The 17,437-nt window shown below is 36.6% G+C and overlaps 1 pseudogene; it reads left to right on the top strand.

Annotated features, from left to right (window-relative positions):
- Positions 1-3,083: 3,083 nt before the first annotated feature.
- Positions 3,084-17,019, top strand: LOC126721403 (uncharacterized; annotated as a pseudogene).
- The last annotated feature ends 418 nt before the right edge of the window (positions 17,020-17,437 follow it).

Here is a 17,437-nt window from a genome sequence, read left to right as displayed (position 1 = left end):
GATGCAGCCATTGACGTGATGGTTCACCTCTGCACAGCAAATTGGAGTCTATGCTTATTGCCTTGATCTAAACTGGTGTAACTTGGCTTTTGAATGTCACCACCACATGATAGAATTATATCACCATGAAATTCAGATAACAGGTCATCATTGTACTATTTTCTCTCTCTGCCATAAGATAACTTAATCCTCAACAGTCACACTGATTTTCCACAATGAAACCATGATTGATACAATCTTATTAAAAAAATTGCATCAAGAACCTGCTCGGATACCATTATTGGATCCTACAATGTGAATGGTGATTCCGTTAGGTGGGGATCACCAAAACTGATAGAGAGATAATGTAAATTTTGTAACAAATGAATGCGGAGTATCAATATCTATAAACTTCTTCATGTCTTTTGGGAAGAAATATATCTCTATACCAAAAGATGTATCTTATCTAAGAAAATTTAAACATTTCGCAAAAACCACCAAACGAAAAGGCATGATGTTTCGAGTTTTTAAAAATGTAAACGTGTCGGTAATTTATACAGCCACATGGCACAATAAGGAGTAGTCAACAAAAAGTCAAACATTTCGGCTATTAGTTATTATATAGATATATATTGATAAGTGTGCAATTGGTTTCGCTTATTTAATAGGCATTTCTATAGGGGATAACATTTTCCACCAACTTTTTTCATAGTGGTTGACATAGCCTGTCAGATCAAGGTGAGTGATATTGCTCCAATCACTATAGACCATATAAGCAGTTGAAAAATATGTTGTGTTTGTAGCATTACTCTAATTTATTTACTTATTCGTAGAGGTGTGTAAAAGTGTTTTTGTAATGAGAAAATGTGAGATTTGATAAACTGTTCATAAACAATAAGCTAATTAAGCTCTAGAAATATGTAAACCAAACACGAATTCTATGGGGACAAGTTAAAATGTCTACAATGAAGTTGCTTTATGGAAAAGCAATAATTATGTACTCCAGTCTTTTTTTCTTTTTGGCAGCAATAATCTTGTACCTAATTTGCTACAGTTGTGGTTGACCCAATGATTATTATTATTGTAAGCACGAATTCTAAAATAATGTCACCACACCAGTTAGGCGCATGGTAAATAAGGAAGCAATGGACCATTTCTCTCATACTCATGAAACAGAGAGACCCAGCCCAGGTCTTGGGTCAACATGATATTATTTTACTTTATTCATACTCTCTTTTAGTTTTTTTTTTTTTTTTTTTGCTAGGTAATTGTTTATGCAGGTGCAGGGGCTCGAACCCCTGAGTTGAAGGTCACTAAGGAGACCGGGTACCACTTGGGCCAATAGGCCCGGTGGTTATACTCTCTTTTAGTTTTATACCTAAGACTGCCTTACCTACTTATAAAAAAGAAGTGTGTGAGTTGGACAGTAACCTAAAAGGGGGTTTTTACTTTTTAGGTTGATAAATCTAGTGGAGATCCACCTAGGATGAAATAGAATTTGAATACTTTAAACTTATAATCCTTAATTGGTTTGTATAAAGGATAGAATTTGAATACTTTAAACTTATAATTCATACTATAGAATTTGAGCCTATAACACACACCCCATAACGATTGCTCTTCACTATCAGACCAACACACCAATGAATTTGCTTTTTGGTGTAGGTAGGATTTGATGATCCTAAGACTCTCATTCGACAATAAGAGACTTTTCTAGTTAAGCTAACTGAAACTCATACTTATCATGTCTTTTGATGTAACTGTCTTGTTATCTGCCAATTTATTCTATGTGGTTCTGCATATGGTATACTTTACCATATGCATACCATATGGTATACTTTAGTCCATATGGGGCACAACTAAACACCTCTAGTACTCTCTAATGTTCATATTTAAATTGTTGGTCAAGAGCTCAAACAATATTAGAATACCATTAGACTTTTTTCAATAGTGATAGTTGTTAAGGACATACTTTTATGTATATCCTTTGACAAAACTCACTTTACTTGTATTTGGGTAAATCTAAGTAGGTTCAAGATGATTATTACAAGTGGTTAAATTGAAGACATGAAGATTACTCAAGAACTGCTCAAGAAAAGTGCAATCTGCAGCTCTCGATACCTCCTCGACAGAAGCTCGATCTGTCGAGATTCATTAAAGCTCAACAGATATCTCGATCTATCGAGCTTACGGGATTCAAACTATAGCTAGCAACATTTTTATTCTAAAAGGCTATTTGTTTGTGGGTTTGTATAATCCTTATTGGAGTAGGAAAACTCAAGGTTTGTGTAAACCTATTTGGAATAGGAGAGCCCATTAAGCTCCTATTTAAAGGAGGTGGAAAAAGAAAAACCTAACCCTAGAGAGCTTTATAAGGTTTTCTATTTTAAACCCTAGCCTCCTCCTACAGAAGAAAGGGTTCTTGCTGCATTTCTTGTATGCCTTTGGGTTCTATAACCAAGCAAAGTCTCTTGCACCAACATTGAAGATCTTATTTGTGTTTCTATGTGAAGCTGCTGCAAATCAACTACAACAATCAAGGGTTGCTATGGAGTTAGTCATGTACTTGGATTCGTGCAAAGGAGGAAGCCGCGTACTAGGATCCACGCATCAAATTGGTTAGTCACGTTCTAGGGTGGCGTTCATATATTGAAGAGTTCAAAGGTTTTGAAGCGGTAGAAGGTTTCTGCTGTAAGTTTATCTACGGGGATTGTAGAGTCTAGGGATAAAGGTTTTGTACTAGATCTAAAACTTCTCTTTATTATAATAAATTTCTTTTCAGGAAGGTTTCCCCTCAGGTTTTTTACCATGAAACTAGTTTGTTTAATTGGTTTTCCTAGGTCATCATATCTTGTCTTATTTATTTTTCCGCTGCATGATTTTGACATGATATTGATGTCTATTTGTTTTAACAAGTTTTATTCATAATAAATCTAATTAACAACTTGGGTTTAATACTTGTTAATTCTATCAACCGGGGTCTAAATTTCCCAACAATAGTTCAAGCATATTAAGCTTATCAATTAAGTACACAAAATAGAGCCTTCTTGTGTTTGCATCAACTATGAACTAAAAGTGGCCTTAAATTATACAGGTCTTGAGTGAATTCACACATGGCAAAAAAGAAACAGTGAGCAGGACTGAGTTCAAAGAAGTTCTTTCAGACATTCTATTAGGCATGGTTGCTGGTTTGAAGCGAGATCCTGTTGTTATCCTCCGGATTGATGGGGAAGATCTCCTTGAATTCATTAACGGTCCAAGTTTTGAAGCTGATATGGTGTCCATATTTTCACAGATAGAGTCACTTGATACATCCCTCTGTGACCATTTAATTTAGGCTTTTGAAAAACTTAGCATTGATCAAGGAATGCCTCCTTCTTCAGACCCTTGGGTAATTTATTCTTAAACTATTGAACTGAAATTCATTATTCAGTATCAACATAGTTATAATTAGAATAGGAAGATCATCAATGGAAAGTGTTACACTTCTTGTACTAGTCCATCTTCAACGTGGTGACAAGCATCATCCTACAACTCTTAAAGCATTCATGCTGCCTAAATGTGGGTTTTTAGTACACAAGGTATATTAATGGCTGCACTCTTATAGCATTTTTCCTTTTCCATTTACTGGGTTTTATTTTTTATTTTGTAGGTTTTAGATAACATTGTGGCACCAACATTGCAAGCCTATGCTGGTCATGACTGGCACAAACTTGCCTCTCAAGAACCATTCTTGGTGGAGTTTAAGAAAGTAGCAGAGCGTGTAGCTCAACATCTCAAGGAGCAGCTTGTGATTGGCCCATAGTGAAAATACCTTTGATGGAAGTGGCGTTAAGAGATTATTATCCAACAAATTTGAATTAGACAAGGTTTATATTGTTGACACGTCTTATTTCACTCATTCCAATTCAATAGCCAATTTTTCTTTAGATAAATTTTTGGTATTTGTTGACATAAATTCCATAAAAGGTTTATTAACATTTTGCATGATGTTGGGCTGATGCAACTCTTATGCAAGAAGCATTGGGTTTACTATATGCAATAATAATTATATAGGCTTAGTTTAGTTGTGCTCTCTTTTCATAGCAAGCTTTAAAACCTAATTGTCTCTTTTAGTTGTCTCATATCCCATGTGTTAGAACTTAAAAAGGAAGATAAATATCTTTGACAATAAATATTGGTGCTACTCGATACATTATTGATATGGTGTAATCTCATATATTTAGTTTGTTGGTTTAATGTGGTATTGTATTTGCTGTGGAAAATATGAATTGTGATTAATTACAGGTGCTATAAAATATGTATTGGAAAATATGTATTGTAGGTACATTTTAGGTGCTATAAAAATTTTTTAAACTTTTTTTATAAATGAAAAAAAGGCCTTATTGCAGCGCTTTAAAAAATGCTTGAATAGGGTATGGGTGTAGGTACTACCTATGCCAGCGCTTTCAAAAGCGCTGCTATAGGCCTTTTTAATTATATTCATTGAAGACCTATTCCAACGTTTTTGAGAACGCTAGAATAGGTACTGCCTATGCTGGCGCTTTTGAAAGCGCTGGTATAGGTCTTCAATGGATATATTCGGAAAGAGACCTATACCAGTGCTTTCGAAAAAGCTGGAATAGGTACTTCCTATGCCAGCGCTTTTAAAAGCGTTGCTATAGACCCTAAAATTCGCTGATACAAGTCTTCAAAGCTATTGGTAAAGGTTGTTTCGGCACAAATAAAAATGCTAGAACAAGGTTTGAAAAGCGTCGGGACCTATCCTGGTGCTTTTGAAAAACGCTAGTATAGGTTCAGCGACCCTATCCCAATTGTCACTGCCTGGCAATTTGAAGCGCCGGGAAAAAAAACACCGGGATAGGCATTTTGACCCTATTCCAACACTTTTTGGGGCTATCCCAGCGGTTTTGCAAACGCTAGGATAGCCCCTTTTTTTTTGTAGTGGGTGCTAGAACCTATGGAAGAAGATATGGCGTAAGATCCTATGGTAGGAGGCCTTGGTGTGGAACAACCTACACAATGTCCCAATGAAGATGCACTTCAATTTCTCAAATTGCTCAAAGGTGTCGAGGAAGCTTGTTATAAAGGTTTTAAAAAGTTTAGCAAATTATTATTCATTGTGTATTTATACCACTTGAAGTGTCTTAATGGTTGGAGTAGCAAATCACTAACCATGTCACTCCAATTTTTGCAAAGGAGGAATTTCTGATAAAGTTGGATGACTTGCTCAATATCCAAATAATGAAGCTAAATAGTTCAAGCGTTTTGTCATAAATGGTTTAAAGTTTTGCATCAAAGATTTTGAAGCAAATAGGAAAACTCAAAATAGTGGAGTTAGTGTTATTACTAAGGTCACGCTAATTATTATGGTGTCTTAACTGACATTATTGAATTGAATTATTCTGACAAGTTATGCTATGTATTATTCAAATGTAAATGGGTTGATGTTATTAGTGGGAGGAGATATAAAACAAACGAGTTTGGGTTCCTTCTTGTCAATTTTACAAGATTGATATATAAGGGTGATTGAATGATTGATGAGCCATATGTCTTAGCTTCTCAAGCTTTAAATGTTTTTATGTGGAAGATCCAAGACAAAGATTGGATGGCTGTTGTTAAAACAAAAGCTAGGGCTGTGTTTGATGTTGGCATTGGTGCTTCATCTAATAATGATGATGTAGATAATTTTTGTGAGAATGTTCCTTATAATATAACCATTGATGATGCACATGATGATGTAAATGAGAACCTTTCATGGACTCGTGAGATGTAGAAGGAACTACTTATGAAACATCGTCAATTGTTGAGTGTTGTAGACAACGCATTTTGTACCCCTTACGACTCGGGCCCCCGTTCCCCAATGATGCTCAAACACTAAGGCCCAAGGTCAGTTTAGAGCCCAATCAGATATCAAATTGACTTGAGTAGTGTTAAAATGAAAATATAATCTTTTAAATGAGCAAAAATCTATTTTTGGAAATAAAAGACCAAAGTGGCCCTCGGCCCACGTACTTGGGCCAAAGCATGCGTATGCAGGCACACTCCTGCGAACGCAACTAGGGTTTCAGAAACATAAAAAAATAAATAAAAATAAATAAATAAATAAAAAGACAAGTTTTCTACAATAATGGCTGATGTTTGGAATAAATCTCACATCGTGTGGGAGCCATTCCAAACCCCATTTTTTCCACTATAAAAAGCCTTACATGGTACATTTTCAAAACTCAAAACACACTATAATCCCACGAGAAAAACCAAAGATTCACTAGAAAATAGTGAATCAAAAGGAAGTTTTTCACAAAACATACTCAAGTTGATTGGGACCTTATTTGGCCCCAATCCTTTAAATTTAATGTTGCTAATCACTTTCTTATTGGTTTGTGAATAGACTTGACTGAGGGGAACGGTCAAAATCAAGCTTGGAATGCTTTTGTGTGAGGTATCTCGTCTAAACTTTTCTCTTTCCTTTCTTTTATTTTCTGCCTTTAAATCTTCTTGTTTGCTTTGTTTGTTTGTTAGAATTAGTCGCTAACCCGTGCGATGCACGGGAAAGGTATTGAAAGTTCAAAAACGTGTACCAATACACTTTTGAACGTTTAGACCCCCAAAAAATAACTTAACCAACACAAGCAATATGTTAAACAACAAGTGTGCGGAACCTTAACATATGCTATAATGTGAAATAGGATAAAAACTATCTAAGCCATAACATAATAAAATCACAGCAGATAATATAAAGGCAGAGATAGAGAGGAAGGAAGATGCAAACACAAAGATAACACCCGATGTGTTATCGAAGAGGAAACCGAAGACCTCGGCGAAAAACCTCTCCGCCGCCCTCCAAGCGGTAATCAATCCACTAGAAAATACAGTTGGGATACAAGGACAGCAATAGACCCTCCAAGCCTAATCTACCCAGTGCACCTAAGCCCTCCAAGCTTCTTGCTCCAACGAGGTTGCGCCGAACCTTTTTCTTTTCTAGCTTCCCGGATTCCGCTACTACACCGTAGCATCAACCAATGAAGATTGGCTCCTTCCTAACTGCTTCCCAGAACTCCAAACGACTGTCTCACATAGATGATAATGTTGAGAACCAGGTTTGGTATAATGCCTCTCAAGGTTTTGACAATGGAGAGGAAGAGAGTGAGGGATTTTGATGAGACTCTAAGGTAGGGATTGTGTGTGTGAAACAATCTTGTTTTTCTTTAGGGTTTCTCTCTCAAAATTCTCTCTGGAAGCTCTCTTTCAATCGTGGGTTAAAGGGGTATTTATACTGGAGTGGAGAGGAATGTGAAACGTCAGGTTTTTCCAAAACAGGGGTGGCTCGCGGCTTGACCTCGCGGCTTGACCAAGTCGCGAGATCCAGTCGCGAGTTAACCGTATGGCCAGTTGTCCTGTTTTGTCCTGTAGTGCTCCAGCTAGCATGACTGTTCATCTTCCAGCATGCTTGGCACGTGTGCAGCTTCTGGCGGCTTGCAGCCGCGAGTCCACCCGCGAGTCCCAGCCGCGACACTCTGTTTTCTTGCACACTCTTGAGCAAACTTCACTCTATCTCACTCACTACCCTTACAACAAACCCACCTAGATACAGGGTTACTAAATGCTGAATTACAAGCAAATTTGGCACGGAATAAAGCCAATTAGATGGTTGAATAAATTCAACCTTACAATCTCCCCCTTTGGCTATTCCGTGACAAAACCCTAAAACAGACTCTAGACTTAACATGTGAGTTGGGAACAGTTGAACAAAACTCACTCACACCTAACTCTAGAAGCTGTGAAGCACTTGAATCATATGAACATAAACTCCTGAAACACAACAATACACCATGATCATTGTAAGCAGAAAATTATAAATGCATATGAAACAGGCAATATGAGATCAAGCAAAGATGGAGTTAATAAGAAAACCATGGCTTGATCAACCAAGTGAACACCACAAGGTAGTGATCACAGTGCTCATTCACACTTGGAATGAACACAAGGACATACAAGTTAACAAGCACAAGACAAGACACTTGTATGCTCAACACTCAACCAATGCATAGCACACAAGACATATGCATCTAGGAACAATCCTACAAGGGCACAAGAGTGACAGTACATAAACCAAAATGCATAACATTTAGATTAAAGTACTGATTTCAACATAGCATAAAGGTTGCACTTAAGCAAGGTACATACCATAAAGCCTACAAACTATGCATAAAACATTAACCCTAAAAGCTTACAAAAGCACATGGGTACAAACCTTAATAACATCATCAAAATATATTAAAGTTTAAACCAAGAGAATAAGTTAAGAGTTAGGAACATCTATACACCAAAACACAGTGTATCAAAACCATAAAAACCATAAGTTTAGAAGATAAGACTAAAAACAAAAGTATGTCAAAAGTATGTGTGTACTCCCCCTATCACTATGCACACTTCCCTTTGAACTTTTCTCCCCCTTACTGACTGAATGCTCTCCCCCTTTTTGTCACGAATAGCTAAAGACTCTCGTCTAACTTTCGTTGAATCTCATCTAGCTGATTTTCCATAGTCTCGAGGCGCATTTGGACATGGTTGTTTGTGGAGTAGAGAAGTGCCACAAGCTCATCAACGCGTTTCTGAATATGCTCAAGTACACTGCCAACTCTGTCAGTATGAGAAGCAGTTTGTGCTTGCGGAATACCAGCCGGTGAAGCTTCAGGAACAGCACGTGATGCAGAAGTGGTATGTGCAGGTGTTTCTGAGTCAGGGGCAGATGAAGTAACCGGAGAGAGGTGAGCACTTCTTGGTGATTTAGAGGAGTGACTTCTGCTCGCTTGAAGAGTGAACAAGGAAATGGGACGTTGACGAGTCAACATTTTACCATCTGCAGGAGGAATAATGCCTGCACTAAGAATGAGTTTCATGACGAGACTGCAAAATGGAATGATTCCTCGAGCTGTAGATCGACACGTGGTCTTCCTCAAGTTGTAGTAGATGTGAGCACATATATCAATGGGGGCTCCTGTAATGAGGTCACACAGAAATATAGCTCTCCCAAGATTGATGAATGTAGTGTTGGACAGTGGGTAGAGATTGGTGAACATGATCAACTTCAGTGTGGTCAGCTCAGGTGCAAACTTTGCGGTGCTGATGGAAGTTCCTGCACTGGATACCTCATAATCATGTTTAAAAACTGAAAAAGTTTAAAAACTGCAACTGTTTACCCAAAACACGCGATTTTCGCGACTGGATTAAGTCGCCACACAGTCGCCAGCTCAAGCCGCCAAAGCACTCAAGAACAAAATTTTGAAAAATTTTTCTAAGTGTTTTTCGCGACTGGAAGGTCTACCCGCGAGTGAGTCGCGAGCTAAGCCGCGAAAATCTCTGAGTGAACCTCGCGACTGGGCCTTCCACTCACGAACAAGTCGCCAAAAATGACCAGGGAAGATGCGACTGAGGCTCGCGACTTGACATACCCGCGACTGAGCCGCGAAAACAGGGCAAAACTGTATTTTTGAAATTTTCAGATTTTTCAAACAAAATACTTTCCAAAAACACCTAAAACACTCAAAAATCTTTTTGTGCTTGAATTAACAAAGATTGAGTATGTGAAAACACATTTTATCAAGTACAATCACACAAATGAATATGGCATTTATTGAACATAAACTTGTGTGTTGTGTGTGGATATCAACAATGAGATAGTCATTTGTCTAATGTGAAGCTTCAATGATCAATTCAACCAAGGCATACACAATTAGCACTAGATCATGTGACCAATCTCAATTATAGAAATATGAATATATGACCTCCCACACAACTTGATAACATAACTTGGAGTTTTTCATTTGACTCCACTATCAATCATAACATTTGATCTTTTTCATCTTTTGAGGCAATCATCTCTCATTGTGAGAGGGATGTATAACATTTCTCTATGAAAAGCAGGCCTTTGGCCTTTTTGAATGAACATTTACTTTTAATATAAGGTCGCTTACCCTTTTTCCAAATCAAATACTAGAATGTGCGACAGGCTTTTGCAGCTCAATATCTCTTTTCATTTGGAGATTTACATTTGGTGAGCTCTTTTTAGCAAAACAAAAATAAAAAGTGGGAAGATATATAGACACAAGTCTATGCATGACTCAAGATCAACATAACCATTCACTAATCATTCATGACAAGTTTGAAGATCTATTTACAACAATCACACAGATTTCAAGATTTTTCCCACAGAGATATAAGTGCATGAAAAAAAGCAATGCTCGAAAATGCACAAAGCCATTAGCACAAAGGTACAAGGCAAAATAAGTTTTGAGACAAAACTCAACAAAGTCAATCAAGCTTTTTGATTTTCTAAATTTTATGTGATTTTTGGATTTTTGACACAAGAAACAAAAAGAATGATAAAACAAAATCAAGAAATATTCACAAGAAGATAGCAAACAACCAAAATCAAAAACAACAAGCATACCAGACAAACATAGTCACAAAGCATAGGAAGTATTAATGCATGGACATGTTGTAATGCTTATGCATGAGTACCCCTTTTCACCCACACGTCACTTGCGTTTGGGGTGATTTCCTTAAAGGATTGGGTACGGGAGTTAGGGCTTTCAAACCTTCATGAGAAGCTTTCCAAGCAGTTGGTGAATGCACCAATCATCTTCATCACGTTCATCATTCCGGGATCTCCATTTTGCTCTCTAGATTGATCACCTGCCCAAGTTCTCCTATCAATTCTGGGTCCTCCTGACCTTTGAGGAGTTGCACTGTTCTTTGCTCTCAGCTTTTGGCAATTTGGTCGAGTGTGCCCTTGAAGTCCGCAATAATGGCACACATACGTTCCTCTAGGACCTCTTTGTGGTTGTGGACGTGACTTGGCACGAGATTCAGACCTGCCCACATACTGATTACGATGATTCAGCATCCGTTGGTCCACCACATTCTTCTTCTCCTCCACCTCGAGCTTCACACCAGTACGGTCAGTTACAACTGGATCTTTGGCCTTTACAAACTTCACTTCTTTGGTGACATTTCCAGATGAACTACTTCCTCCGGTATATCCCAGTCCGGATTTGTCTGAAAAGCTCTTTTGAGAAGATATAACATCATCTAGCTTCTTGGTGGTGACCCTCTCTATTTTAGCATTTGCTTGTACAACCTCGTTCTCAAGAAATCTCACTTTAGTGTAAGCTTCGGACAGCTCACCATTCAGTGTTTCAATCTCGCATTTGGCCTCCCTATACCGGATTAGGAGACTTTTGTAGTCCTCCTCAGCCTTCTTCATTTTTCTCACAGCAGCCTTAGCTACCCTTGTGTATTCACCCGACTTCTCCAAGAGTGAGTTGTAATTTTCTTGAAGAGTTGCTGTGCTTTCTTCTTCTTCAGCTTCTGATTCTTCAACAATTCCTAGTGAGTCATCATCACTATGTTCTCCAAGGTCTTGAACAAGCAAATTCAACTCATCCGAAGACTCAACATGAGCAATAGTCATGAAAGCTGAATAGTTCCCTTCTCCATCACAGCTCTCTTCAGATTCTGAGTCAGACGAATCTGAGTCACTCAAGGTCGTGGCATACACCTTGCCTTTCGATTTCAAATAATTAGGACATTCCTTCTTAAAGTGTCCATGCCCGTTACATTCAAAACAAGTGACACCTTGTGTGGATTGGGATTCTTTTCCATCTTTCTTTTTGAAATCCCTCTTCTCCCTTCCAGAATTTTGGAATTTTCTCTTATCATCAAATTTTCCATTATTTTTGAATTTCAAAAACTTTCTGAAATTTTTAACAAGATAGGCTACATCTTTGTCAACCACATCTTCTCCCGATGAGTCTTGATCTTCCACCTTCTCATTAATGGTCTTTAGAGCAAGGGATTTACTCTTCCGTTGATTGGGCAGCGACATCTCATAAGTCTGCAGAGAACCAACCAGCTCCTGTACTTTGATGTCGTCAAGATCCTTGCTCTCTTCAATGGCTGTCACTTTAGCACGAAAACTTTCCGGCAATGATCGAAGAATCTTCCTTACAATCTTTGAGTCCTCCGTTTTCTCCCCCAAGTTAAACTTACTGACAACCACCTCATTTAGCTTCCCATAGAAAGAGTCAAAAGACTCATCCTCACTCATTTTAAGCTCCTCAAACCGAGTGGTCAGCATTTGTAACTTGGTGTCTTTCACTTTCTTCGTGCCTTCATAAGTTGTTTCCAGAATCTCCCATGCATCTTTGGCAATGGTAATGTGAGAAATCCTGTGGAATTCATCTGGAGACACACCACAGAAAATAGCATTTAGTGCTTTACTGTTAGCATTAGATGCAGCAAGTGCTGCCTTATCCCATGTGGATTTGGCTGCCTCAGGTTTGGTCCAACCAATCTCAACAGCATCCCACACGGATTCATCAATAGAACACAAAAAGGCTCTCATACGAACCTTCCAAAAAGCATAATTACTTCCATCAAAATATGGAGGTGCATTAAGGGATTGAGACCTATCCATCTCAAAAGGGAGTCAAGGATCACACAATGGTAATGAAACCAAACAGCAGTGTACCCGCTCTGATACCAATTGAAAGTTCAAAAACGTGTACCAATACACTTTTGAACGTTTAGACCCCCAAAAAATAACTTAACCAATACAAGCAATATGTTAAACAACAAGTGTGCGGAAACTTAACATATGCTATAATGTGAAATAGGATAAAAACTATCTAAGCCATAACATAATAAAATCACAGCAGATAATATAAAGGCAGAGATAGAGAGGAAGGAAGATGCAAACACAAAGATATCACCCGATGTGTTATCGAAGAGGAAACCGAAGACCTCGGCGAAAAACCTCTCCGCCGCCCTCCAAGCGGTAATCAATCCACTAGAAAATACAGTTGGGATACAAGGACAGCAATAGACCCTCCAAGCCTAATCTACCCAGTGCACCTAAGCCCTCCAAGCTTCTTGCTCCAACGAGGTTGCGCCGATCCTTTTTCTTTTCTAGCTTCCCGGATTCCGCTACTACACCGTAGCATCAACCAATGAAGATTGGCTCCTTCCTAACTGCTTCCCAGAACTCCAAACGACTGTCTCACAGAGATGATAATGTTGAGAACCAGGTTTGGTATAATGCCTCTCAAGGTTTTGACAATGGAGAGGAAGAGAGTGAGGGATTTTGATGAGACTCTAAGGTAGGGATTGTGTGTGTGAAACAATCTTGTTTTTCTTTAGGGTTTCTCTCTCAAAATTCTCTCTGGAAGCTCTCTTTCAATCGTGGGTTAAAGGGGTATTTATACTGGAGTGGAGAGGAATGTGAAACGTCAGGTTTTTCCAAAACAGGGGTGGCTCGCGGCTTGACCTCGCGGCTTGACCAAGTCGCGAGATCCAGTCGCGAGTTAACCGTATGGCCAGTTGTCCTGTTTTGTCCTGTAGTGCTCCAGCTAGCATGATTGTTCATCTTCCAGCATGCTTGGCACGTGTGCAGCTTCTGGCGGCTTGCAGCCGCGAGTCCACCCGCGAGTCCCAGCCGCGACACTCTGTTTTCTTGCACACTCTTGAGCAAACTTCACTCTATCTCACTCACTACCCTTACAACAAACCCACCTAGATACAGGGTTACTAAATGCTGAATTACAAGCAAATTTGGCACGGAATAAAGCCAATTAGATGGTTGAATAAATTCAACCTTACAGGTATTGAGTACAATATATAATTTAATCTTGGTTTATTTTACTACAACACCAAAATTGAATTTGAAAAATATAATCATGTAGCTAAAACATTTGCTAATAGCTATACGTTTCAGACATTTATTAAACTATATTATTATTATTATTATTATTATTATTATTTCAACTTAACAATATTTAAATATATATGATACCAATATGCTTCAAGAAAATGTCCAACACTAAAAACAACTTCGAACAAACTCAACTAAATAGTTTGATGAATAAATATATTACAATCTATAATATAAGCCAAGAAATAAAATTTGAAACCAATATGAACAAAATCCACATCAAAGAAAACCATTTCGATCATTTAAGAATACGACTCACTAAAGTCATGAAAAACATAGGATTCATTATAAAAAAGAAGCATCTTTAGTCTTTATAGATTTTGCATAAGTACCAAGACACGATGACACATACTCATACACAAACCATTAAAGAAAGAATCAAAGAACGTACATAACATGTACATACTATATGAAAGTAAAAATAAGAAAAACAAAAGATACATAAACACGGACAATTAAAAAAAAAAAAAAAAAGCTCGGAATAGAAATATAAGATAAAGATGAATTACCCTCAAAAATAATAATCCATGGACATTCATTGAAATCTTCTAGACAATTTCAGATAATGGAAAAAATAAACCCAAAAGTTAAGATGTTAAAACTTTCAAAAGGCCAAAAAAAATTTAACAAAAAAAATTTTAAAAAAAAATAAGAAGATTCAAAGCTTCAAAAGTATTAAAATAAAATTATATATATATAATTACGCAATAGAAAAATACAATAAAAAGAAGGGTTACTCTCAAAAGATGATTATAGCTTTTCTACTATTGAAATTGGCCAAACAATTAAATGTATTGCAAAAAATGAACTGAAAAATTCATATGTAAATCAAACAATTAGAAGATTTTGAGCCTATAATTTATTGAAACAAAACAAAAATTATGTGACTACACAATGGAAAAATATAATAAAATGATGAATTAGCCTTTAAAAATAAATCTATGTCTATAGGTGTTGAATTTTGAAATCTACCAAACAGTTTTAGATATTGCAAAAACTGAACAAAAAATGTTAAAACTTCTGAAAGGCAAAAAGAAAATAAATTGAAGAATCAACAAAAAAAATATGTCTACACAACATAGAAACATCAGAGAAATACGAGTTACCTTTTAAATGTTAAAATTCAAAATATTAAAACTTTTAAAAGGTCAAACAAATTGAAGATTTAATTAAAAGATTCAGGCCTACCAATTAAATAAACAAAACAAACAATTGACAAACTTATAAGAAAAAGCAATAAAACTATAATTTTTATTGAACAAATCAAAAACCCTAACCTTGATGCATTGACCAAAGAAGTAGAGGAGTCAAATACATAAGTGGAATATGTGAATTGTGAAGCATGAGCTACCCTCAAAAAAAATCTTGAAGAAAAAGAAATTTTAAGGAGAAAATTGTGTTGCAACAAAAGAAGATAATAGCAGATCTGATCATAGAGTACTTTATGCACACAAGCATGTGAGAATTAACAAAGTGAGACTTTGTGTTAAGAAAAAAAAAACTAAAATTCATATAAAGGATAAAGAGAAAAAGAAGCGTTATTATAAGTTTGACAGTTTCATTGGACCAAAGCAATTGGATTTTCTAGATCTTCATTGGAGATAGAGATTGGAGTGAGAAAGAAGGAAGGAGGCAATTGAAGCTTAATTCACTGTGTGTTTCTTTTAGAAACTTGGATTCGAGTCTTAAAACTAAATAATAAGGAGAGAGATTTATCAAAATAATAATAATAATAATAAGCGGAGAGAGAGAGAGAGAGAGAAGTGTTTGTTTGTTAATTGGTTAATACCACCAAACCCAAGAGATAAAATATTGCGAAAATATCACTAAAATGTTACTTTTATTCCACCAAATGAAAAGACACAATGTTTTGATGTTGGAATACAAACAGGTGCCTATTGACCGGAAAGGTGCATATTGGCGGAAAACGTGTCTATTGAAAGAAAATGTGTCTATTGAATGAAAAAGTGCCTATTAATCGAAAAGCTGTCTATTGAATGAAAATGTGTCTATTGACCGAAAAGGTGCCTATTGTAAAATGAAAAGTCACAACTATCCAGTGTTTTTAAATGTATACATGGCATTAATTTATGTAGCCATGTGGCGTAATGAAGCGCGGTCAACAAAAAGTCAAACATTTCGGCTATTAGTTATTATATAGATATGTTTTAATATACTTTTTTAGATTAGGTTTACATTTTTGTATGCTTAAAATGCATGTTAGGTTGTTAGAATTTCCATTTTGAGGTTCTACCCTATTTCTATGTTCTTAGGTTTTCTGGGCAAGGACTAGTGTATGCATAATCTTGCTTGCCCATGCAAGCTTGATTATGTGTACACAGGCCTGTTCTTGCGTGCATGAGCCGCTACCCAAAAACCCTAATTTTTACTTGTTTGTTTTGCTTTTGCTTTTACTTTCACATGTTGTTCTGCTTAGTTTTTTTTTCTGTGTTTTTACGCTTCCAAAGTCTCTATTTTACATGTTTGTCTGTTTATTTGCTATCATATGTTTAGATTAGGGTTTCTTAGTTTTAATGACCTGCCATTCATTCATATGTCCATGCATTAATGTCATAGGTGCTGAGTTGCTGCAAGGTAAGTGAAGGTAATTCATGCATTGGTATGAACATGCATTTGATTATGGATGTTGTTTGAATGCTTGTTTTATGTCCAATTGTATGCTTTATATGATTTTGTAATTGCCATGATGCCTTGCTGCCATGTTTGGATTGCTGCCTTGTTTTAAGATGTATGATAAGGTTTCACATGCTAGGGTTTCACATATGCATTTAGGTTTGGCTCTCTTTTATTTAAATGTAGATATGTATGTGTTTAGGGATGAATGATGCCATGTTGTATACTTAGATGTATGCTAGTGCGTGTGTGTGAGTTAAAATACAAGTATTGAACATGTTTTTAATGAGGTTAAGACGTAAGACACAATGATGAGAGGCCAACCTTAGGTTGAGCGATCTTGGGTGCCTAACACTTTACCTAGAACGTACGTAAACTCCGAATCCATATCTCTGGTAGTAAGATCAAAAAGTTCTTCCTCGAGAGGACGCTATATATATGATTCCTAAACCATTGCAAAAACTAGGTGGCGACTCCCCCCTTGTGCCCACAAGCGTGAATTGCTTGAAGATGAGAATATAGATAATGAAGAGTTCATTGATGATGAGAATGACTCCAATGATGAGTTGACTAATGATAAGAATATAGATGGTGAAGAGTTCAATGATAAGTCGACTGATGATGAGAGTTAATACATCGTTCATCTTTCATGTGTAATCTTTTTTTTTTTTTTTTTTTGGAGAAACAATCATGTGTAATCTTATTTGCAAGTTTTTTTGCTTATTTTTTAGGAGCTTCAAGACATATTTTTGTGTGAATGAAGATATGGATAGACTAAATATGGTTTGTACATATGGATATAAATTTGACTTGAAGTTAAGTGTTTATGAAGTTGTTGTGTTTTAAACCTTTAAGTTTATGTGTAATCTTATTTGCTTTGTTTTTACTTATTTCTTAAGAGGTTCAAGACCTTTCTCTGTGTGAATGAAGATATGGATAAACTATATGTTAGGACATATGTGAATCATGTTAGGACGTGGTTAATCCTTTGACAAAACGCACTTTACTTGTAATTGAGTAGATCTAGGATGTGTTTAATACTTTAAGGAA

Source organism: Quercus robur, chromosome 4, assembly GCF_932294415.1.
Source record: "Quercus robur chromosome 4, dhQueRobu3.1, whole genome shotgun sequence".
Lineage (NCBI taxonomy): Eukaryota > Viridiplantae > Streptophyta > Magnoliopsida > Fagales > Fagaceae > Quercus > Quercus robur.
This window is presented reverse-complemented; position numbering and strand designations above follow the sequence as displayed.